Raw genomic sequence first — 25,243 nt, forward strand, 5'->3', positions numbered from 1 at the left:
ATAACATTTCCCACATTCTAAAAACTGCACCCCTCAAGGTGCTCAAAACCACATTCAAGAAGTTTATTAAACCTTCAAGTGCTTCACAAGAATTTTTGGAATGTTTAAAAAAAATTAAACTTTTTTAAAAAAAAATTTACTTCAGATCCAATTTGTTAGCCCCAACCCCAGGGCTGTGGAGTCGGAGTCGTAGTTAATTTTGGTTGGAGTCGGTAGAAATGTACCAACTCCAGCTTTAAAAAAAATGTATTAATATTTCATAATTGAACTTTCATATGAATTTTATAAATGTTACTCAAATATATATGTTCTATCAAACTATGAACAACAGTGATAAGCAGTTCTGCTGGAGATAGACATTTCTTACTTCGTGTGTGTGTCACTGTTCTCCACTGCCCTTATCTAATCTTATACTTGGTTAACCTCATGCTGCCCCAACCACCCTACTTACAATGTATGAAACTGAAAGTGAAAACGTGTTGCAAATTCTTAGTAGTAAAGCTCCTCCTCTAGACTAGATCATACTAGGTGTGCATCTTCCAAGCATCTCACAGCTGCCTGCTACTCAGAAGAGGAAGACTGTAAGAAGTATTATCCTTTCAACAAACTTTGCATCAGTTAACTGTGAGTACATGAGGAATAATAACAGTATTACTGACCACTATATCAGTTGTACGACCTGGCAATAATTTTGTACAATTGTTTTTAGGAAAAACAATTGTCATTTGGATTGTGAATGCAGAATTAAAAACCTGAGAATGTCAAAGAAGCATCACATTAAATCAGCTGTATTTGAACATTTCACCATCACTCAAGATAGAAAACATTATGTCTGTCAGTGTATGACAAATGATCCAGACGAAAACAAATGCTGTGAAGCCAAGATGAGTGCATATTCAGGCAAAGATAAAAATGCTCCTACCAGAGCTTCTAATCTAAAGAGACATTTACAGTGCTTTCATCCAGAAGTACTGAAAGCAGTGGATGAGAAAGACTGCATCCAAACCAATGAACCAGTGCCCAGCTCTTCCAGCCAAACAAAGGAGCAGAGAACTTTGCAGCCATCAGTTGCAAGATATTTTGTCCGTGACAAAAGTTACTGTGACAATGACAGTAGATACATTTAAAAAACAGATCATAGAGCCTGTTGTAAAGGATAGTGTGCCTATTTCATTATTTTCACGACCAGCTTTTATGTGTCTGAATGGGGAAATGGCCCGCAAGCTTGGTGTTTCTCTGGAGAGAGAGAGTATTATAAAATTAGTAATCGAAGAAGCTTTTAAACAAAAGAAAGAACTTAAAAAAAACTCTCAAGGGACGCTTTCTGTTTCTTAAAATGGATGCCTGCACACATCACAGAGTGAACTATTTTGCCATCAATGTCCGATTTGTTTGTGACAAAACCGGATTACTTACCGGTAATACTCTTTTGTAGAGTCCACGACAGCACCCACTGAGAGAGGGGATCCGCCCCCGGAACAGGACACCTACAGAGAGATAAATGGGGCGGTCCCCCTCGCTCCCTCAGTTTGTGTTACCGAGAACAACGGAGGAACCGCCATACATGTTTTAGTCAAATTGTTTGAGCGATTCATCTATCTTACCCCTATGTAGCTTCTTATGCTTACTAAGTTTAATCACATATCTAACTTAACTCATAATCTCCACCACCAAGGAGACCCATGTGTGCAAAATTAATACGGGAGGGAAGTGAGCGGGTGCTGTCGTGGACTCTACAAAAGAGTATTACCGGTAAGTAATCCGGTTTTTCCTCTTCGCCACGACAGCACCCACTGAGAGATTTCCAGAGATAATCACTTGGGAGGGCACACCGTGTTAAGGACTGATCTACCAAAGGTTAGATCCTCGGTAGAGGACAAATCTAGTCTATAGTGACTATAAAAGGTAGACGGAGAAGACCAGGTTGCAGCCTTACATATTTGTTCGATTGGGACGTTCGCCCTCTCGGCCCAGGAGGATGATATGGCTCTAGTAGAGTGCGCCTTAATCCCCAGTGGAGGGTCTTCTCCTTTTGCCAAATATGCCATTGTGATCGCATCTCTAATCCATCTGGATATCGTGCCTGATGTAACTGCAGACCCCTTCCTGCTACCCTGGAAGGAGACAAAAAGAGACCTACTCTGCCTCCAGGGACTTGTCCTATCTAGGTAGGCTAGCACTGCTCTTTTCACATCTAAAGTGTGATATTTCACCTCGTCTTGTGTTGACGGGTTCTCATGGAAGGAAGGTAGGTATATCTCCTGAGATCTATGAAATTTAGTTGCCCGTTTTGGAAGGTAGGACGGGTCTGTCTTTAAAATCAGACTATCTCGTGTTATTGACAGGAACGGAGGGTCCACTGATAGAGCGTGAAGATCACTCACTCTTCTAGCCGATACTAAGGCTACTAGCGTAGCAGTTTTTAACGAGAGGCACTTCACTGATGCCGAGCTTATGGGCTCAAATGGTGCCTGAGTGAAAGCATCCAAAACTAGAGTAAGGTTCCATGCTGGTAGCTGAGCAATATGCACCGGTTCCGAGCGTTGACAAGCTGAGATGAAACGGGTCACCCATCTATTTGCCGCCACGTTATAGTTAAATAGGGCTCCTAGGGCTGACACGTGGACCTTTAGAGTGCTTACCGAGAGCCTTAATTCTCGGCCTTTTTGCAGAAACTCTAGAATGGCCGTAATAGGTACTTCCCCGGCTAGTTTTGCTGGGTGAAAGGCCAGGAACTTTTTCCACACTTTAGCATATATTTTTGTTGTGGATTCCTTCCTACTTTGCAGCAGGGTATTGATTAGGTTCTTTGAGAAACCTCTCTGCCTCAGTAGCTCCCTTTCAAATTCCAGGCCGCTAGGTGCAGGGCTTTGGCCTGTGGATGGTAGCAGGGTCCCTGCGAGAGAAGATTCTGGTGCAGCGGCAGGATCCACGGGTCGGTTACTGACATGGCTCTCAGCCATGAAAACCACGGTCTTTTTGGCCAAAACGGGGCTATCAAGATGACCCTCGCCCTCTCCTGTCTTATCTTCCTGACTACTGTTGGTAGTAGAACCATTGGAGGGAAGGCATAGGCTAGCTGGAATGTCCAGGGTGCTTGGAGGGCATCTAGAATGTCTGGGTTGTCTGACCTGTAGAGTGAAGCAAACCTTCTTACGCGCCTGTTGGCTCTGGTCGCGAATAGGTCTATCTCTGGTGTGCCACATTCTGACGCTATCATTTCGAAGACGTGCCTGCTGAGGACCCACTCGCCCTGATATAGGGCTTGGCGACTGAGATAGTCTGCTCGGGAGTTGTCTACTCCTCTTATATGGAGTGCTGACAAGGAGAGAAGATGTACCTCGGCCATCTCCAGGATCTTTCCCGCAATAGACATCAGTGGCACTGACCGCGTGCCTCCTTGCCGGTTTATATAGGCCACTGCGGTGGTATTGTCTGTCTGGATTCTTACGTGGGCGCCCCTTAACTGCGGGAGAAAATGAGATATCGCATAGAAAATTGCTGTTAGCTCCTTTACATTAGAGGAGTTCTCTATTTCATCATTACGCCACCAGCCTTGTACCATGTGCTCCTCTAGATGGGCCCCCCAACCCAAGGGGCTGGCATCCGTGGTGAGTATTTTGGAGGGAGTCACCCACCATTGCACTCCCTTCGATAAATTGGAAGGATTTAACCACTATCTTAGGGATTCAACCACCTCGGGCGATAGGGACATCTTCCCCTCCAACCGCCCCTGCAGTCTGTTTCCTGCAGAATAGCCCACTGTAGTTCTCTAGAGTGGAACTGGGCCCATTGCACCGCTGGAATACACGATATCAAGGATCCCAGCAAGGACATACCCTGTATCAATGATATTACAGGTCTTTCTATAGTATTCCTTATCTTATTGATTATGGCTATCACTTTGGCGTGGGGCAGAAAGCATTCCTCCGTTACGGAGTCCACTTGCAGGCCTAGAAACCTCTGACAGGTTACTGGTTCTAGCCTGGACTTCTCCCAGTTAATTAGCCAGCCTAGTGTTCTCAGGGATGAGATAATCTTAGTTATTCTGGCTTCGCACTGTGAAACAGACTTTCCTACTATGAGTAGGTCGTCCAAGTAAGGGACCACTAGTGTCATTCAGCCTTACATACGACATAACCTCCAGCATCAATTTTGTAAATACCCGAGGAGCCATGGATAGTCCGAATGGCATTGCCGCAAACTGGAAATGCTGAATCCGACCTCTGAACCAGACTGCTACCCGCAGGAACCTCTGGTGCCCACGATATATGGGGAGATGGTAATAGGCGTCCTTTAGGTCCAAGACTGCCATATAACACCTGGGGAACAAAAGCTTTATTGCAGACTTTATCGACTCCATCTTAAACGACCTCAGTTTTAAGAAGGTATTAAGCTTTTTTAAATTTATTATGGTCCTAAAGGAGGCATCTGGTTTTGGGACTAAAAATAGAGGAGAATAAAAGCCCATTCCTACTTCGTCCCCTGGGACCTCTATCAGGACCTGTTTAGTTAGCAGTACTGCAATCTCCATCTCCAGTGCTTCCTGCTGTGTCCCGGACTTCATATAAGCCAATAGGAAGGAGTTCGGTGGATGCCGAACAAATTCTAATCTTAGGCCTGATGACACAATATTTATGGCCCATAGGTTTGATGTCACCTTCTCCCATTGGCGGCTGAATTTTAATAGCCTACCACCTACTGGTGTAATGATTTTATCGGGACCTGTCTCCCCTGAAGGGACGTTTCCCGAATAGGTTGCCCCTTTGTTTGGGGTCCTTATTTCCCCAGCGGTCCTGGGGCCTAAAGTCCTTCTTTTTACCAAACGGCGGCTTCCTGTAGGCCCTCCTGTTGAACGGAACATACGGGTTAGGGAAACCCTTCTTCCTCTCCCCCGCTTTTGTCAAAATCTCATCCAGTTCCGTGCCAAACAGGTACTTACCCTGGCAGGGTATAGCACACAGTCTAGTCTTTGTTTGTGTGTCTCCTTTCCACCCCTTCAACCATAAGGCCCGCCTGCCTGCATTGGTCAGTCCTGCCGCTCTAGCCGATAACCGGAGGGAGTCCGCGGAGGAGTCGGAGAGGAAGGCCGCTGCTCCCTTAATGAGGGGCATAGAGGAAAGGAGTCTATTCCTAGCTACTCCATTTTTAATATTGTCCTCCAAGTCATTCAGCCACACCAACATTGATCTTGCCGTGCACGTGGCTGCTATTGCGGGCTTAAAGGCTGCCGTACATGCCTCCCACGATCTTTTAAGGAATGTATCGGTTTTACGATCCAAAGAATCAGCCAAAGTTCCCGAATCCTCTACCGGCAAGGAGGATCTACGAGAGGTAGAGGCCACTGCCGCATCCACCTTGGGGGCTCTTGACCAGGCTGTTAAATCCTCATCGTCAAAGGGATACTTACGCTTTGACGTTAAGGGGAGAAACGTTCTCTGACCTTGTTTCTCCCACTCCCTTTTCACTAGCTCTTTTACAGCTGGGACCACTGGGAATGCCCGGACTTTTCTACGGGAGATGCCCGCAAACATTATGTCTTGAGGGGTCTTGGGGTCCTTACTCTCTGGCAACCCCATAGTATTTCGGACAGACTTCACTAAATTACTGACACTGTCCGTGGGGAAACACGTCTGGTCCTCGTCCTCTGAGGACAGGTATTCCTGGGACTTATCGTAATCTAGATCCCCAGTTTCTGACGGCGACTTTGACGCCAGCGAAACTCCTCCTCTTGGCGAACATATTTCTCTCACTGAGGAGTGACCCCCCAAACTACTGGAGCCGCCTAAGGCCCGTAGCTCCTCTCTTATCATTGCCCAGATATCCTCCTTTTTCCGTGAGGATTCCTCCTGTAAGGCCTCTTCAATACAGGATTGGCATAATCTCTTAGGGTGGCCGTCTGGGAGGGGCTGAGAACATAAGGCACACTCTCTATGTTTCGCCTTCTCCGTTCTTTTAGCCTAAAGGGGTATGGACCAGAAAGAGAGGGCCATCAATCATTTATTCTGACCAAAAAACACTCACCCGTGAGTTTTGTCAGTAAACTACCGGCTGCGGTGTCCGCGACCCAGGCTGAGGCGAGGCATGGGACGACTTCTTCTCCTTGCGTTTTTTCTCTAAGGGCTCATCTTGCCTGGAAGGTCCACTAGATTCCTTCCTGGAGCTGCCATTTTTCCTGGTGCTACTGCTTCTCCTTGTAGCACTGCTCTGTCTACTGCCATGTGGGGATTCCACTGGCTGACCTAACGGGAGCGAAGCTGGGCCATCTAAGGACGACATGACTGCGCAGTAGCGTTGTGTCTGCGGCTTCCTTTTAAAGCCTTGCTATAGCTGCTCCTCTTCTCCCTTTTTTTTTTTTTCGTCCACCATCTTTTTTTTTTTTTTTCTTACTGCGCATGCGCGGGCGCTGTCCCGCGGTCTTTGCCTCCTGTCCTGACCCCGGAAGTCTTCAACCACTTCCGGGTTGCCTCACCTGGGGGAACGCTCGGTCACCGTGAATAGTGATGCGGCCGGCGATGCTCACCGTGCATCTGCGCTTCGCCATCCACAGGGTCCTTCTCCATTAACCCCTGCCGCAGGTATGAATCCCGGTGGCACTGTTCAGCACGGCGCCCGAGCTCTTCTGCCTCGGGGGGGGGGGGGGCGCGCGGCCCAGTATGCCCCATATGGTACTTGTAATGCGCCTGCCCCCTCGGGGGGGGGGGGTATAGCCATGTCCCTCTTCCCTAGTGAGCCTTGGCACCGCTGCCACCTCCGGCCTCACCTGCATTACCAGCTCTGGGGGGGGGGGGGACACACCTCTCCGCCCGATGCTGCCTCCAGTCCTGGGGCCCCTGCTGCTCATATTCTGCACGCAGGCGGCTACCAGACCAGGAATCCTCTTCTGTGGGTTCCTTTCCAGGAACAGGAAACCAAAAACTGAGGGAGCGAGGGGGACCACCCCATTTATCTCTCTGTAGGTTTCCTGTTCCGGGGGCGGATCCCCTCTCTCAGTGGGTGCTGTCATGGCGAAGAGGAAAAAATGAAATAATTACCAAGACATTGTCAGTAAAAGACACCAAAGCTCATCACACCAGTGAGTTTCTCCAGGTCTTGGTGGAAAAGGTTCTGCAAGACTATGAACTTAAAAAAGAGCAAGTTCTTTCTGTCGTAACTGACAATGCTTCAAATATGATAAGTACTATTAAGCTAATGAATGAGAGTAATGATGGTGACCAACAGCTAGAAGAACATTCTGGGTCCACAGACACAGAAATGTTTGAAATAGAGGAACACAGTATTGTAACTGAGGAGCAAACTGAAATTGCTTCAGATGAACAGCAACATGATAGTTTAGATGATCTTGTTGAAACTGTGTCAATATGTTCTTTCATTCATCACATGCGCTGTGTTGTGCATACGCTACAGCATTATAAGAGACAGTCTGCAAGAAGGACATGCTGCTGCACTGATTGGCAAGGTGAGAAAATTGGCTACTGTTGCCAGAACCCCTAAAGTTGACTCAATTTTGAAGAGACGTGCTGGAAAAGGGGCAATTATTGATCAAGCCACACGATGGGGCAGTACTTACTTAATGATTCAGCGCTTGGTTGAACTGAAAACCTTTCTTGTAGACATGGCTAACCCTCAACTGACGCTAAATGAAAGTCAGTGGAATCAGGTGACTGAGCTGGAAAAATTGCTAGAGCACCCATTTACAGTGACTAAAAAATTACAAGCAGAGGACTTAACTCCAGGTATTTTCTTAAAGGAGTGGAAGAACCTGATGTTTCGCCTGTCCCAAAGAGGAGGGTTAATTGCAAGTGGCATTGCTACATCAATGAAACGGAGAGAGGAGCTACTATTACAAAATAACATTCTTTTGGCAGCTGTTTATGTAGACCCAATGCATCGGATTCTTCTAGATGATCAACAGCTAAGTAAAGGAAAAGAAGCTCTGTTTGAAATAGCAGTAAGGATGAAAGGGTTGCAGAACAGTCAGGAGGAACAAGAAGAATTTGGTCGTCCTGCCACATCTTCACCCTCATCATCAACTGATGAAGAATTTAATTTCGAAAAATATTTGGATCACAAGGACCATGCAAAGCGTTCCCGCATAGAAGAGTCATCCCCATCAAGCAACACAGCCAGTACATTTCAGCATAATTTTTCATGTGCACTAAAAGAAATTGAGAAATTTGACCGTTCATCAAAAATAACAGTGCAACAAGCGATTCCTCTGTATCCTGACATTGTCAGAGATGTTGCCCGAGTGGTTACTGCTTTGCCACCAACACAAGTTAGTGTAGAGACTCTGCTCTCAAAATAATCAGATCAGATTTGAGGGCATCCATGAAGGAGGATCTGACAGAGGCAATACTTTTTCTGAGGACAAATTTATAGATTTCTTCTTATTAACTGCATAAAAGTGTTTATTGCATATTTACTTACAGTTTAGAAAAGTTTATAAAAGTTATTTGCTATATTCTAATTGTATTCTAATAAATGTAGTTTTTGCTCTAAGTGGTCTGATTACTTATATGATGGTGAGAAACTGAATAAGCACGATGTTTAATATTTTACAACAGTAAATTTGTTGTTATGAATTGGCCATTTATGAAGGAGTTGGAGTCGGAGCCGGAGCCTGATAAAATCCAGGAGTCGGAGTCGCAACTGTGGCTTACCGACTCCACAGCCCTGCCCAACCCTAACGGGAAAATGGAAATAAATACATTTTTATTTTATTATTTTTCCCCAACTAAGGGGGTGATAAAGGGGGGTTTGATTTACTATTTATAGCGGGTTGTTATGTTTATGCATCACATTTTGAGAGCTATAATATTTTCATATTTTGGCCCACAGAGTCATGTGAGGTCTTTTTTTTTGCGGGATGAGCTGACGTTTTTATTGGTACCATTTGTGGGCACATGACATTTTTGGGAGGCAGAATGAACTAAACCAGCAATTCATGAATTACCTTTTTTTCTTTTTTCGGGGGGGGGGGGGGCTGTGCGTTTACACAGTTCCACGCATGGCCTGCTCGGAGAGTTAGTTTAAGTTGTCTCAGCTGCATGATTTGCGACTTGTAGACAGGCTGAATACATGTGGGAATTCCCTAAAAACAGGCATTCCACACATGTATTCAAGCTGTCTAGCAGTCGAAAATCATGCAGCTGAGACGACGAAAACTAAATCTCCGAGCACGCCAAAATACTTGGAGGACACCCGAGCAACGAGTATACTCGCTCACCACTAGTAATTACTGTTTTCCTTCCTACAGCGGTCCCTGCCAGTACTGGAAATACTGAGGTCTGTCCATCAGCCCTCTTAACTCTACAGCCACTGGCTTAACAGGTAACATTTGAATGTGCGGAACACGACCATTGAGAAAAGCTAGGGCATCATCGCTTGTAATATTAGGGTATATGCACAGTTAACTGCACACATTGCGGATCCGCAGCAGTTTTCCATGCGGTGTACAGTACCATGTAAACCTATGGAAAACCAATTCCGCTGTGCACATGCTGCAGAAAATTCTGCGGTTTATTTTCCGCACATGTCAATTCTTTGTGTGGAATCCGCAGCGTCTTTACACCTCTTCCATTATAGGAATCCGCAGGTGTAAAAACGCAGGCAAAATCCGCACTTAATCCGCAGGTAAAATGCAGGTCATTTTACCTGCGGATGCGGAAAAATCTGCAACGTGTGCACATACCCTTAGGGTAGATATGTTCAATGGAGCAGGAGGTTGTCAAAATGCCCTTCCAATTCATTCACTTCCTTCCACCTGTCTGACTAGTCTCCACGTGGCTCTGTCCTCGGTAGATATTAAACTACATTATATTTTTCTATGAAACACTGCAGCATTCCAGAGTCAAAACATATGTGACATCATACATCTAGTGCCTTATACATAATGCCTGTGGTTCATGCAGCATATATCAGCTGTCAGGTTTTCACGATGCAAGCGGTGACGTCAGTAAGGTGACCAGAGTTCATACACTATGAACTCCAGTGACCTTACTTACATCAGAACTAGACACTGCAGGAGCGTTTTCACACTGCTGTCTTAGGCTGAGTGCAGACGTACTTTTTGGCCCTGCGGATATTTCCGCGCAGAATGGAAGAAATCCGCAAGTCAAATTACCTGCATTTTTCCCAGGGTGGATAAAAATCAATGTTTTTTTTTAAAAAAAAATTTAAAAAAAATCGGATTTCTTTTTATTTAAATCGGATTTTTTTCAATAAACTGCTTTTTGAGGAAAATATTTTACCATCCAAAGGTTCTTCCATCATGAGATAAAGGAGAGTTGTTTAACTCAGTAGAATAAAGGCTGTATATGTGTAACATTCACAATGCCATGCTCTTCCAGAGGTTTCTGTAGGATTAGTGGGCAGTTTCTCTCCTATATTATCACAGACGCTCGCTTTACTTACGCAGTTCTCAAAACTGAATTTGACTCTGCAGAGGTCCCAGCCTCTTCTTCACGGCAAAAATGTTACAACATGAACAGAGTTGAGAAAAAGACCTTAATCCTATTGTTCTACAAACCTATGAATACAGAATCAACCCCTTCAGTGCCAAGTCCAAGAAGTTAGACAATATGTTTCTGATTGTTTGGAGTGGAATAGATCTGCACAACACAAGAAGAATGTGAATCTAAGTGTGAGGAGGAGGAAGGGCAAGCAGACAAGAAAATGAAAGTGAAACTTTGAGCACAATACTGCAGCATAGCCACAGACAGACAAGTCTGGATCTGTTTGTGTGTACGATCTGAGGTTTATTACATTCTTTCCTTATAATGGCAGCAGGCCGTAAAAGAGACCCAGTTTGGGAATATTTTAATGAAGCTCCTTCGCCTATCGGTAAGGATAGGCATTTGTGCAAAATGCAAACGATGCAACAAAGAGATGCAAGGCCTGGTGGCGCGAATGAGGCAACATCATGAGAAGTGCGGTGATGAAGATGACCAAAGAAACACTTCTGCACAGGCAGGATCTTCAGGTTGGTAAACATTTTTATTGAATCCTATTTCTAAAGACTGAAGTGTCATGTGTGAGAAAAATTATATTTCTTATTATTACTGCATGTTACTGTCATTTGGTACAGTTATGAAGAAAAACAAATATTCCTTTTGGGGCAGGGGCAGTGATGTGTTGTGTACAATAAGCAGAAATTGTATAAACAATAAAATAACAGCATTGACTTTTTTTGTTTAGGGGAATTCATGGATTCTGGAAACTATCCACCTCCAAGATCACCATCATCCTGTTCTACAGTTTCAGAGTTATCCATCCAGGATAGTGCTTCATTAGCAGCAGCAGCATCATCATCAGACACCCACAGCCACATATCACCATCACCCAAAAGGAAGAAAAAACCTTTACCTCCTGGAACCACCATAGATAGGTTTGTGATAAGAACTAGCAGATTAGAAAAAGAGTTGATTGATGAAAAAATTGCCCAGTTTATTTATGCAACAAACTCTTCTTTCCGTCTGACTGAGAACCCACATTTCATTAATATGGTTCAGTCACTGAGACAAGGATACAGTCCACCCAGCAGAGCTGATGTTGCAGGGAAACTGCTGGATCAAGTGTATGACAGAGAAATGGAGCAATGTGCAACAGCTCTGGAGGGTAAAATTGTTAACCTAAGTATTGATGGGTGGAGTAATGTCCACAATGATCCTATTGTATGTGCTTGTATAACAACAGAAGAAGGTAAAGTCTTCCTTGCACAAACAACTGATACGTCAGGAAATGCACACACAGCAGAATACTTACAAGAAGTGGCAGTAAAAGCTATAACGACATGTGAACAAAAATTCAAATGTCTAGTACGCAGTTTGGTCACTGACAATGCTGCAAACGTATCCAAGATGAGAAGAGATTTAGAAGAGCAGAGAGGGAATACAAAGCTGCTAACAAATGGTTGCAGTGCTCATTTGCTGCACCTCTTAGCCAAAGACTTAAGTGTTCCAGAAATAAAGGCTAATGTTGTTGAAATTGCTAAATACTTCCGTAATAATCATTTTGCTGCAGCAGCTCTGAAAAGGATGGGTGGAACCAAGCTAACGCTCCCACAAGATGTTAGATGGAACTCTGTGGTGGACTGTTTTGAGCAGTATATAAAAAACTGGCCTATTCTGATGACACTTTGTGAAGAAAATCGAGATAAAATAGATGGCACTGTCACGGCCAAAATCCTCAACATTGGGCTAAGAGAAATGTTGAACATATGCTGAGCTTCCTGAAATCCATCTCTCAAGCTTTAAACAAAATACAGAAAAATAGCTGTTTTATTGCAGATGCTGTTGAAATTTGGAAGGAACTGAGTGAACACTTAAAAACAGAACTACACATGGACAGAATTAAATTACAAGCAGTAAACAAACGAATGGGACAAGCACTGACTCCAGCTCATTTTTTGGCAAATATTGTCAATATCCAATATCAGGGTTAAAACCTAAGTGCTGAGGAAGAGGAGTTAGCTATGACATGGGTATCCAGCAATCATCCATCTTTAATGCCAACTATAATAAACTTCAGAGCTAAGGGGGAACCATTCAAGAAATATATGTTTGCTGAAGATATTTTAAGAAAGGTCACACCAGTAAACTGGTGGAAGTCACTTAAGCGCTTGGATTTAGAGACTGTTCAAGTAATGATTTCACTTTTAACAGCAGTAGCTTCTTCTGCAGGCGTTGAAAGAATATTCTCTTCCTTTGGACTCATTCATTCTAAATTGAGAAATCGGTTGGGACCCAATAAAGCAGGAAAGCTTGTTTTTCTTTTCCAGATTATGAATAGGAACAAAGAAGAAGATGATGATGATGAAGATGACGACAAGTGAGCTACAGCAGGGACAGTAGTATTTAAGTTTTTCATGTGTCAGCTGGGCTGACAGTCTAAGTTTCTTAAAATATATATATATTTTGTTTAGCCAAATTATGGATGTTTGTTTAAGCAAATAACTTATGCTGTAATGTTGTTATTGTTTCAGTTGAATAAATCTATTTAAATTGTTATTAAGGTCAGGATTATTTTTCTCCTTCCTAAGTACAACAGAACAATGGTTTCCAAATATGAATGATTAACCCATTAAACGGGGGAGAAAAAAGTAATATAAAAAGTGATTCTAAAAATCTTCATCTACTTGCATGTTAAAGTAGCAAGAACTAGTTTAGGTAGAAACTTTGATTTAAATCGCTGATTTAAATCAAGCCTTACTGACTAGTGATTTAAATCGTGATTTAAATCAGTTAGATTTAAATCAAATCCTCCCTGATTTTTCCTGCGGATTTCTTCCATTTTTCATGCGGTTTTCCACTGCGGTTTTCCCCCTGCGGATTTGGTGACAGGGGAGATGGAAAACCGCACAAAAGAAGTAACATGCTGCGGATTTTGTACCACGGAAAAATCTGCAGCGTCTGCACAGCGGGTTTTTTTTTTCCATTGATTTTAAGGCTACTGTACATCACAATGCAGATATGCAGCGTTTCTGCGCTGTAAAATCCGCTGCGGAACCGCTGCAAATCTGCATCGTGTGCACACAGCCTAACTTTGTTCTGGCTGGCTTACTGAACGATCGCATCGTGCCACCGCTCAATAAACCATCTGGATAGAGCTGGAGTTCTTCATGGGACAGAAACACATAGAGATTATCTGTGGACAGGTGAGGACTACTTTGTTTTTATTTTGCTATTAATAAATGGGTAAAAGAGGGTCAGGGAGTTTTTAATTCAAATAAAGGACTTTATTTACTTCGTTTGTCTTTATTACATTTGGCTATGGGGTTAGTATTGGGGACGTCTTATAGACACCTCTCAACTACTAACCCCTGGGCTTGAAGCCAGTTGACATTACAAAGCTGACATCAACCCTAATACTATTACCTCATTTGCCACACCAACAGGGCAAGAGGGAAGAGCAGAGGTCAAGTGCCAGAATTGGCGCATCCAACAGAGATTCTTAGTCTGGGAGGGGACAATATTTATGGCCCCTTCCTAGGCTATTAATATCAGCCTGCAGCTGTCTGCCTAGCCTTTGCTGGTTATTAATAAAAGGGGGCCCCACGTCATTTTTGAAGGGACACCCAGGTTAAAAACCAGTAAATGCTAGGTAGACAGCTGTGAGCCAATATTAATAGCCTGGGAAGCTAAATGTTTATTACCACCATCCCAGAAAATAAACATCAGCTCCCAATTTGTTGGCTTTCTCTCAGCGGGTTAAGAAAAATATGGGTGACCCCAAGACATTTTTTCTCTTTTATTCTATATATATTTATATCTGATCAATTCTGACAGTTCGGGTTGTGAATTTACTGTATTTGACTGTTAAAATGTCGGGTTTCCCATGACATGGGTGCGTAAAAAAAAAACAAACAAAAAAAAACAACCATATGGCACATGCATGGTCTGTGTGTTGTGTGATTTTTTTTTTCCTTGCACCTACTGACTTGCATTGCCGAGTCTTGTTCGATGTATGTGGCCACTCGTAGCATGCTGCAGTTTTTTTCTCAGTCCAATCCGAGCTGAGAGAAAGAAAAAAATTGCCCATGAACACAGAATCATTGGCTAACACTAGTCAGGGTGCAAGTTTTTTTTTTTTTTTATCGGATTGCACTCGTCAATCTCAAAACGCAGATGAGAATAAACCCTAAGTATAATGCATACCAGACAGCAGAGTAATACAAGTTAAAGTCCCTAAATAAAAAAAGTAAAATAAAACATGTTTAGAAAAATATTTATTTTTAAAAGCACAAAAAGAAAAAAAAATTACCAATAAATATTTTATACTAGAAATAGACCCAATGCTATCGCATCGGGAGTGCGGCGCTGTTCCCCATGCAGGCGCAGTAACAGCCGCATCGTTACCACGCATGCACGGGTACAGCGCGCAGTTGTGGCTGTTACTGTGCCTGCGTGGGAATAGCGGAGACATGTGTCACTTGTGCAGGCGCAGTTCTTGCGGCCACGAACTGCACAAGTGACATTGCCGCGGTGCCTTATGAGATTCGGGGACAGCGGCCGAAGTCCCAACTGGCAATTATTATATAAGATATGTAAAAACAAGAATAGTACACACATTTGGTAATCTATAAAATTGTCACACTAGTTAACACCTTCAGTGAACACCATTAAAAAAACAAAAAAAAAACCACTATGCTTTTTAAAAAAGAACAAAAAAGTGGAAAACGCAATAAAAGAGAAATGTAAATAAAAATGGTATCTCTGAAAATGTCATCTTGTCCAGCAAAAAACAGCCCGCCATATAGCTCCATTAGCATAAAAATAAAAAAGTTATAGCTCTCAGAATAAAGCAATACAAAAACAATTTTTCTATACAATTGTTTTTATTTTGTCAAAGCGGCAAAACAAGATATACAGTACGGTATTTGATTGTGGTATTGCTGTAATCATACTGACCTGAAGAATAAAGCTGTCCTATCAATTTTACAACACGGTGAATGGTATTTAGAACAATAAAATCCTGAATTGATGGTTTTTGTTCATTTTGTCTGCTAAATATAGAAAGCGATCAAAACACATGTGCCCGTAAAAGGCATCAATAGAAACGTAAACGCATCCTGTAAAAAACAAGCCCTCACATTGACTGTTGGCAGAAATATAGAAACATTATAGCTCTCAAAATATGGTAATGCAAAAACTTTTCTAAAAAAAGAGGATCAGTGTAAAAAAATAAATACCAATTCTTCATCTGTTGTTGTTTTGTTTATTCTGCCTCCCATACATTGCAGTAAAGCTTGATACACATTTGCACTTTATGCTGAGCGCTTACACTGCGTTTTCTATGTAAAGATCTGAAATACGTGATTCAGAAGAACCCCTGGATAGAAGATTCCCTATAATGAGGCAGATGGAGACACTGTAGACTGCCTGGCCTATGATCCGGCAGTATCCATCTTTTTAAGAATCTTTTTGAGCGTGCCCAAAAGAGCGGTCAAGACAGTTTTGTGCACCTCTGAAAAGCCGAACACTGCTGAACAGAGGCCAAACCGAGTGTGGAGTAACTCTGCTGTCTAATCATAGTGAATGGATCCGTCGGGGGTTTCATCTGAATCACGTCTTTCAGATATTTAGATGGAACCCAGATGTAAGTGCTCAGCGTGGAACACAGCATAAATATGAATGGACACAAAATGTTATGAACCCCTAAGTGTCACCAATAAAAAGCAAGTCCCCACTTGGGACTGTCATCTGTTAACAGAAAAATAGAGCATGTCCAAGTTACTGGAAGCACAAAGGCTATGGAAAAACAACATCCCTCCCACCAAAAGAAATCCAGTGAAATCTGCGCCCCAAACCCCCCTCCCAGTTCTGAGTCCACAATGTGCCTAAATCGCAGCTAGTGTCCAATTGTTTGACATTAATGTAGTGAGGAGAGTCCACTTAATTTACAGATGCCTGGCTTCAGATGCACAAGCTGGGCACTGCGATGGCATATTGGCAATTTTCACTCTGTCACTTCCACTGCATGTTTCTGGAAAACGCCCACAGAATCAAAAATTACCATCAGACAAGATTAAATTTTTCAAGGTGATTTTCTGGATTTGTTTTCTCATTTTGACTCTCATAGTTGTGGTCTACCTATGATGTCAATTATAGGCCTCGCTCATCTTTTTCAGTGGGAGAACTTGCACAATTGGTGGCTGACTAAATACTTTTTTTCCCCACTGTACAGGATATTGGCAAACTCAGAACAAATTGCACAACAAATTGAATGTTCCATTTTCTTGTTACCCTTGTGAAAATGAACAATTTAGGGCTAAAGAAACATTTTGTGGGGAAAACTGATTTTTTTATTTTCACGCCTCAACTTAAAAATTGTGTGAAGAACCTGCGGGTTCAAAGTGCTCACGACACATCTAGATAAATTCCTTTAGGGGTTTAGCTTCCAAACTGGGGTCAATTGTGGGGGGTTTCCACTGTTTAAGCACATCAGGGGCTCTGTAAACATAACATGGCATCCACTATCTATCCACCCAATTTTGTGCTCCAAAAGTCAAACGGTTCACCCTAACAGTAGATTTCTTCCACATATGTGGCATTGGCTTACTCAGGAGAAATTGCACAAAAAAAAAAATATGGTTCAATTTCTCCTGTTAAAGACATCAAAAATTAACATTTTTACAAGTGTATCAATTTTTACAATCCATGTAGCATCCATTCTTCTTGTACGGAAAAAAAAAAAGTCAACTGTTCTATCAACTACTAGTGAAAAGTGGACAATATTTGGATGACACATGGATGCATCCGAGTGCTGATTATTTTGTTTCACTTTACATTGTCTTTTCTTTGGTTTTGTTTCCATGGCCAGTGTGAACATGCTCTTACATGATGCATGTTAATCAAGTTATACTCCGGCTCAGTTTTCTGTTTTTCTATGTTTCACTTTACAGTAGCAGCAAAGTGAAAGATTTCTGAAAGTCACATGCTGAATATTTTTTCCTTGTGGATCTGAATCAAAGTGCTTTTCAAATCTTGCAGCATGTCAATTCTTTCAGCATTTTTTTTCACCCATTTAAATCAATGGTGAAAAAATGCAAACATATTGAACAAAAAAACCATAAAAAATGAACATATTTTATGCACAGTTTTTCCTGTCAAAACTTTGATTTTTGGTGTAGAAAGATCTGTTGCAAATACTCAATATGTATTATCGGCATACCTGCATAGCTTTCACTGTAGGAAGCTTCAAGAAAACGCTGACAAGAGTGCTTTGTGGCTTTTTTTTTATTTTTTTTTATACATGCTACATATAATACAGAGGCAGCTTCCACTCACAAGTTGCCAGCAGAATCAACTGGTCACCTCTTTCACGGGTGAAATGATCTTTTAGGCAACACAAAAATCATAATTCTTGGCATTGCATCGATCTGTGTAGAGTTGACTCACACTGCTGAGAATTACGGCAGCCTATTCATAGTTACTTTGTTCTGTGAGTGTAAAAAGGCACTCAAACGACCGCCGATAGGTAAGTTTACAGATCGGCAGTCGTATTGTGCTTCTGGTCTGTCCGTGTGAAAAATGGATCTCAAGTTAGGCTAGGTTCATATGTCCAATAATCATTGGTTAGAATGGATCCAGCAATAATTCATTAAGGCTGGGTGCACACGGTCAGTAATTGGCAGCGCTTTGGATGCAGCACATGTCCAATGTGACCAAAGCGCTGCCGGCTTTTGAACGCAGGTGATTCTGCATGTCTTCATTGAACCGTGCAAAATCACCGCGTCCAATACATTGTACGGGTGTAGTCTCTGCAAGATAAATAGACATGCTGCGGTCTGGAAAGACGCACCGCATGTCTGTCTCCGTGGGTCATCTGCAGGCGTCGATGCACGCATAGTAGGCATGGGATTTCTTGAAATCCCATCCACTATGCCGTAACATCTGGACGCTGTGGATGTACGCAGCATCCATCCCGCAGCGTTTACTGACCGTGGGAACGTACGCTAACAAAAAAGTTGTGCAGACAACTTTTTTGTCCAGTAAAAAAATTTTTTAATTTCATTTGGATCCATATTTTTTACTTTGAAGTCTAAGGAAAATTCATCAAATAGCCATCCATTTTGTTCCAATTGAAACTGATCCAGTACGCACAAGAAGGATTGGCTATTTAACAGGTCAGATCAGGCCAGCTAATCAAAAGTGCTGTGTATGCTCGCAGATAGAAAGTATCTTGCAAGGCTCCTGTCTAGTGGACACAAATTATTATATGTTCTCACTTTACACATACATAGGGAAACACCTGTCAGTCTAGGAGAAACGGATTGTCATGCAACATACAATCTGGGCCTCAGGGTCTGCCCACTTCAGACAAATGCTGCAGACTGTACACAGAAAATCCACAATGGCTTAGGGTGTGTGCAGCGGATTTGGCCCTGCGGATTCGCAGCAGACTCTGCTGCATTATACAGTACCTTTAAAGTCTATGGAAAATGAAAAACGCAGTGCACATGCTGCAGATTTTTCCGCGCGGATTGAAATCCACAGCATGTCAATTCTTTGTGCGGAATCCACAGCGTTTTGACACCTGCTCCATTATAGAAATCCACAGGTGTCAAAACGCAGGGGAAATCCGCAGACTATACCGCACTAAATCCACAGGTAAAACGCAGGTCATTTTACCTGCAGATTTACTTGCGGATTTAGCCAAATCTGAGCAGAAAAATCCGCAACGTATGCACATATCCTTACAGTATCGGGCGTGTGGACGATGCCTTGTCTGCTGGACTCTGTATCTGGCCTCAGTGATGATCTGCTGTGTACACCTGTTTTAAAAAAATTCTGAAAATATTTTAGCAAAAAATTCCTCCTTGCTCTGTAACCTGCTTCAGATTTATGCCATGTTAGGCTACTTTCACACATCAGTTTTTTGCAGTCAGGCAGGATCCGGCTATTTTTAGAAAAAACGGATCCGGCATAAATTTTGGAGAACTGTAGAAACGGATCCGTTTTTCTGCCGGATCCGTCTAGCAGGTTATATCTGTTTCCTGGGGGCTGGCCAATTGGATCTGAGCATGCGCAGACTTAAAAAAACGGATCCAGTGGCTGGATCCGTCTTTTTCTGGATCCGGCGCCCATAGACTTTCATTGTGGCAAAAAGCCGGAAGCGTCGGATCCGGCGCTTCCGGCTTTTTCGCCGGAGACAAAAAACGTTACAGTAGCCGTTTTTTCCAGACGCCGGAATGAGACAAGTAGCCGGATCCGGCAAAAAACGGATGAAGCGCAATGCCATCCGGCGTGATCCGGCGCTAATGCAAGTCAATGGGGAAAAACCGGATCCGGCATTGCATTTTGCCGGATCCGGTTTTACAAAAAAAAGCTGGATCGCGCCTGACGGCGAAAAAATGATGTGTGAAAGAGGCCTTAGACGGTCATGGATCCAGACTGCAACACATGAATTAACCGCAGTGCTTCAGAAACAGACCACACCACCACAGACAGGTTTGAAACTTGAATTTTGGGCATTGTGGTCCGGATATGGACTGTGAAATACACCTGTCTGACTGAACTCGGCTATAGGGCTCGTTCAGGTCTGTGTGCCGACCATTGCCCGATGGATCACACCTTAGGCTAGGTTCACATTAGCGTTTGAGTCCGCAGCTTATCCGCAAACGCATGTTTACGCAGCGTTTTTTTATCTACATGACACCAAAAAAACGCTGCGTTTGCGTTTATGTGCATGTTTGATATGACATCAGACAAAAATGGGCATGTCTCATGGGATTTCTATCTACATTTTGAAGAACGCATGCATACACATTTCCCTGCGTACGCATGCGTTCCCAGTCAGTCATGCGTTTTTTGACGCACTCATCCGCATGACTGCGCATATTTGACAGATTTTTGCCGCTTCCAAAAATGCAACATGTTGCGTTCTCCGGACCCCACCACACACCAAAAAACAACGCATGCGTACACTGACGCAGGTGAACTGATGCAAACGCATGCCCCTGCGTACACCATGAGATAGGTACACATGACGCATGCGGATCTATGCGGATGAAATGTTGCGCACAAAGACGGAAATGTGAAACCTGCCTAGTCATGGTGCCAGTCTATATTGCAGACATGACTGGCCTGTTTGTAGGTTGAGCCCTAATTTGGACTTCTCACAGCTACTCTCCTGCATCGTTATACGCAGTGTGATGAAACATTATCAATGAAGTAACACACATTCATGGTGCTTATGCTATTTTTTTTTTAACACCCACAAAGGACATGTCTACACTGCCTGCTGGATGTAGAGCTTAGGATGGGAGAAGGCCCAGACTATGACTGACAGGAGCCAGGCACCGTGCAGGAGCAGAGCTGACGTCACAGGACGGGGTCCCTGACAGCGCTTGTCCTGAGGTAGCCTTGGCGCCAAATTTCAGCTGCAGAGTGCGCGCGGAGAAGGAGGCGCCGCCTGAGGTGACAGACGGGCAGTGTGCGGACGGCACCTCCTCACCAGAGCCACACCACAGCGGCACTGCACCGCGGCCAGCTGCCGGCACACGGGCAAACAGGCAGCGCACCGCATGTGTGGAGGGCAGGCACGGCCTGCAGGACGGGCACACAGCAGGCTCTCACCTTCTCCGGCGCTCGTCCGCCCTCGCCCTTATTCTGTCACGTCCCCGTCAGTCCTGAGCGCTGCCCATCCAGACGCCAGAGCACAGACAGGCCGGTCACCGCTAGCCTCTTCTCCCAGCAGGCGCACACATCCACACACAAGAAGCCTATTGTATTGACACTGCTCGCTGGCTTCCTCCGCTCCTCCTCTTCCACTTCCTCCCTGCTGTCCATCCCTTCCTCCCCTCCCTGCACACAGGGATGAGCCGGGATTGCTGCTGTGCTCTCGGTGTCTGCCCTGTGTCAGTGCCCTTGTGTATGGCGGCAGGTGCGACGCTTTCTATGACACTCACTGCTACGAAAGGCTGCTCACACTTTCTAGTAAGGCTTCCAGCTCTGCTCTCGGAGGATTGTGCTAAGCCTCAATTTTACAGCCTCTATTATTGTCCAGAGCTGCATTTGCAATTCTGCCCTCTTCAGAGTTGAAATCTGCATTGATTTAATGGTCTCGAGACTAATTCACTCTTCTTTTATTGTCCTGTCGAGACTAATTCACTCTTCTTTTATTGCCCTGTGGTATTCACTGACCTTTTTGTGCTAATTTCATCAACATGGTTCATGAGTTTGGCATTAAAAACCCGATGTATTTGGCTCCGAATCATTTTTTGTTTTTAAGTTACTCTTTTTAATTTTGGGGCATTTGTTGCTGTTTTTTTGCCCCAAGTTCTTCAAAGTAGTGCACGGGTTCATTCATTTTACACAAACTCCAAAATTGATCTTTACTTCTGTCTTTAACCTTTTTGTGTGATGTTTTAGTGCAAAGAGTTGCAAAATGGCATGAAGGCGTACATAAAATTGTCCCGGGGGGGACCCAAGAATACTTTTATAACAACTTTTGTGACTCTTTGAAAAGTTGCAACTGATGAATCGGCTAAAACCATCTGGAAATCATAAACTCTGCCAACAATCGTAAATATAAAAAAACAATAACACGAACAGGTATAAAATAAACTAAAAAAACACAAATTAAAGAATTAGGCACAGATGAAAAATATATAGAGAAAAAAATTATTATTATAGCGCCATTTATTCCATGGCGCTTTACATGTGAGGAGGGGTATACGTAATACAAGTACAGTAATCTTAAACAATACAAGTCACGACTGGTACAGGATGAGAGAGGACCCTGCCCGCGAGGGCTCACCATCTACAACGGGATGGGTGAGGATACAGTAGGTGAGGGTAGAGCTGGTCGTGCAGCGGCTTGGTGGACCGGTGGTTACTGCAGGCTGTAGGCTTGTCGGAAGAGGTAGGTCTTCAGGTGCCAGAAACCTTACTCCAGGCAGTGACTATAAAGAGATATGCCCCTAAAAACTGACATTGGACTTGTACAGACGAGTGTATAAATCAGGTGAAAATCGGACGAGTTTTCTGGATGAAACTCACACTTGTCTGCAGGGACTCTAAAAGTCGCACTTCATGAATTAGTCCAAAACTTCTGGATAGGCAAAGTTGGTGAGGAAAAATCAGAACAGACTTAACCCCTTAATGACCGCCGATACGCCTTTTAAGTTTTTAACGGCGGTATTTGTACTAAAACCACAGCGCCGTTAATTCACGGCGCTGTGGAGAAAGTACAAAGCGCCCCCCAGTGTCGGATTTTCTCCGGGGTCTCGGCTGCCAGGGGTAGCTGAGACCCCAGAGACCATGAATCGGTCGGTTTTTACCGACCCCGCTTTTGCGATCGCCGTTATAAACCCTATAACGAAAAAAGAAAATATTTTTTTTTTTCAGTTTTCCATTAGGGTTAGGGCTAGGGTTGGGTTAGGGTTGGGCTAGGGTTAGGGTGAACTAGGGTTAGGGTTAGGGGTGTGTTGGGGTTAGGGTTGGAGCAAGAATTGAGGGGTTTCCACTATTTACCAACTTTGGGGGTCTAAAAATTGGGGTCTAAAAAAATAATTTTTGTGGAAATAAAAAAGACTTTATTTTCACGGCTCTGTATTTATAAGCTTCTGTGAAGTGCTTGGGGGTTCAAAGTGCTCACCACACATCTAGATAAGTTCCTTAGGGGGTCTAATTTCTAAAATGGGGTCACTTGTGGGGGGTTTCCACTGTTTAGGCCCATCAGGGGCTCTGCAAACGCAACATGATGCCCGCCGACCATTCCATCAAAGTCTGCATTCCAAAATGGCACTCCTTCCCTTCCGAGCTCTCCCATGCGCCCAAACAGTGGTTCCCCTCACATATGGGGTATCGGCGTACTCAGGACAAATCGTACAACAACTGTGGGGGTATGATTTCTCCTGTTACCCTTGTAAAAATTTGGGGGCGAAAAGATAATTTTTGTGGAAAAAAATGAATTTTTTATTTTCACGGCTCTACGTTATAAACTTCTGTGAAGCACTTGAAGGTTCAAAGTGCTCACCACAGATCTAGATAAGTTCCCTAATGGGTCTAGTTTCCAAAATGGGGTCACTTGTTGGGGGCTTCCACTGTTTAGGCCCATTAGGGGCTCTGCAAACGCAACATGATGCCCGCAGACCATTCCATCAAAGTCTGCATTCCAAAATGGCACTTCTTCCCTTCCAAGCTCTCCCATGCGCCCAAACAGTGGTTCCCCCCCACATATAGGGTATCAGCGTACTCAGGACAAATCGCACAATAACTGTGGGGGCATGATTTCTTCTGTTAACCTTGTAAAAATAAAAATTTGGGGGCGAAAAGATCATTTTTGTGGAAAAAAAATGGATTTCTTATTTTCACGGCTCTACGTTATAAACTTCTGTGAAGCACTTGAAGGTTCAAAGTGCTCAACACACATCTAGATAAGATTCCAAACAAGTGCAAACCTCAAATTCTATTCAATAGTAATCCCTTCACTTATAGAACACTATACCAAAAAGAGAAAAACGAAGGAACATGATCCCAATATATAACAAATTTTATTGCACCATGATTAAAAAGTATATATCATACAACACCATAATTTAATAGTATAATACAGAGTATAGAAGGGGAGAAAAATACCTCACCCTAATATCAGCAAACTTGTGGTTAATGGATAAGAGACAAACTGTATAACGGTACCCAGCACCTAAATAGGGCGCAGCATTGGTCTATTATATATTGTTGTGCTGAATATGCAGCCTAAAGATGACCAGCAAGATACAGCGAATTTCTATAGCAAAAAGGCACACACAAGAATCGCCATGTGAAAAAATACCAGTGTACCTGTTGTTATGCTGCCACCCAGGTGGAGGGGACCTATAACACACCCCGACGCGTGTTTCACCGCCTCTGCAGTTTCATCAGGAGGTAAGTAAGCAACATATCTGGTTCCTAAATATAGCCCCTGCATGGATCTCTGACCGCCCACAGCTGTGTGCGGCGCGTCACCGCCATGTTGGGAGGCGGCGCTCAACATGCGCGTCACACAGTCACATGGTCCGGTCATGTGACCGGGCATGTTGCCATGCGACGCCCCTAAGCACCAGCCGCCCCGCCGCATCACAGCGCATGCGCGGTGCGCGCTCAAGCCTGTGGGAACGGAGGATATCTATGTTTCTTCTACATGGACATTGCAATGAAAATAGGCTATACCTGAAATGCACCCCCATATAGAGCCGACATTACATAGATAAATGGGAGAGACAAAGAGAATTACATACCATGCCCATATAGTCAAAAAAATTCTCAAAATCCATTTACTATGGTTATTATAAACGAGGTGACTTGAAGACGCCCCCATATAATATATAAAGAAAGGGGGAAAAATAGGGGGAAAATAACAATGTAGGTGGCCACATCACTACATCGATAACCTGTAGTAGGATCAGAATCAAACATAATTTTGGCTACATGAATCTCCATATGCCAATACATACAGAATATCATACAATCTTTGACTGAATACAAATACAATTGTACAAAATATATATATAATTAGCATAGAATCATCAGATTATCATAACCAATATGGAGAAAAAATATGCAGTTTAAAAATTTGCTTGATATTGTTTTCTTTTGATCCAGAACCATATCACTCCATCTAGGTCCATAGAGCCAGTAGTAGATCCAAACATTAAGGAACAAACTCCCTTGTGTGATACGAAAATCAGAACTTCAGTGTGTTGATATGTACTAAAAGAAATTATTAAATCAACATAAAATTAACACTGAACACA

General features: G+C 43.4%; 1 protein-coding gene across 3 annotated transcripts in view; it reads right to left on the bottom strand.

Annotated features, from left to right (window-relative positions):
* The window catches only part of LOC141046821 (regucalcin), a 188,787-nt gene extending 167,263 nt beyond the window's left edge, over positions 1-21,524 (bottom strand). The window contains exons 1-2 of one of the 3 annotated variants that reach the window (XM_073541448.1): positions 21,081-21,375; positions 14,441-14,515 (exon numbers count right to left, since the gene is read on the bottom strand). The gene's annotated coding sequence lies outside the window, so the exon portion shown is untranslated. Of the gene's footprint in view, positions 1-14,440; positions 14,516-21,080; positions 21,376-21,412 lie in introns of those variants that run through there. The other 2 variants (XM_073541447.1, XM_073541445.1) reach the window with 2 other exon arrangements.
* Between the last annotated feature and the right edge of the window lie 3,719 nt (positions 21,525-25,243).

The sequence above is a fragment of the Dendrobates tinctorius genome, unplaced genomic scaffold (genome assembly GCF_039654945.1).
Source record: "Dendrobates tinctorius isolate UK_male_01 unplaced genomic scaffold, ASM3965494v1 ptg000121l, whole genome shotgun sequence".
Taxonomy (NCBI): Eukaryota; Metazoa; Chordata; class Amphibia; order Anura; family Dendrobatidae; genus Dendrobates; species Dendrobates tinctorius.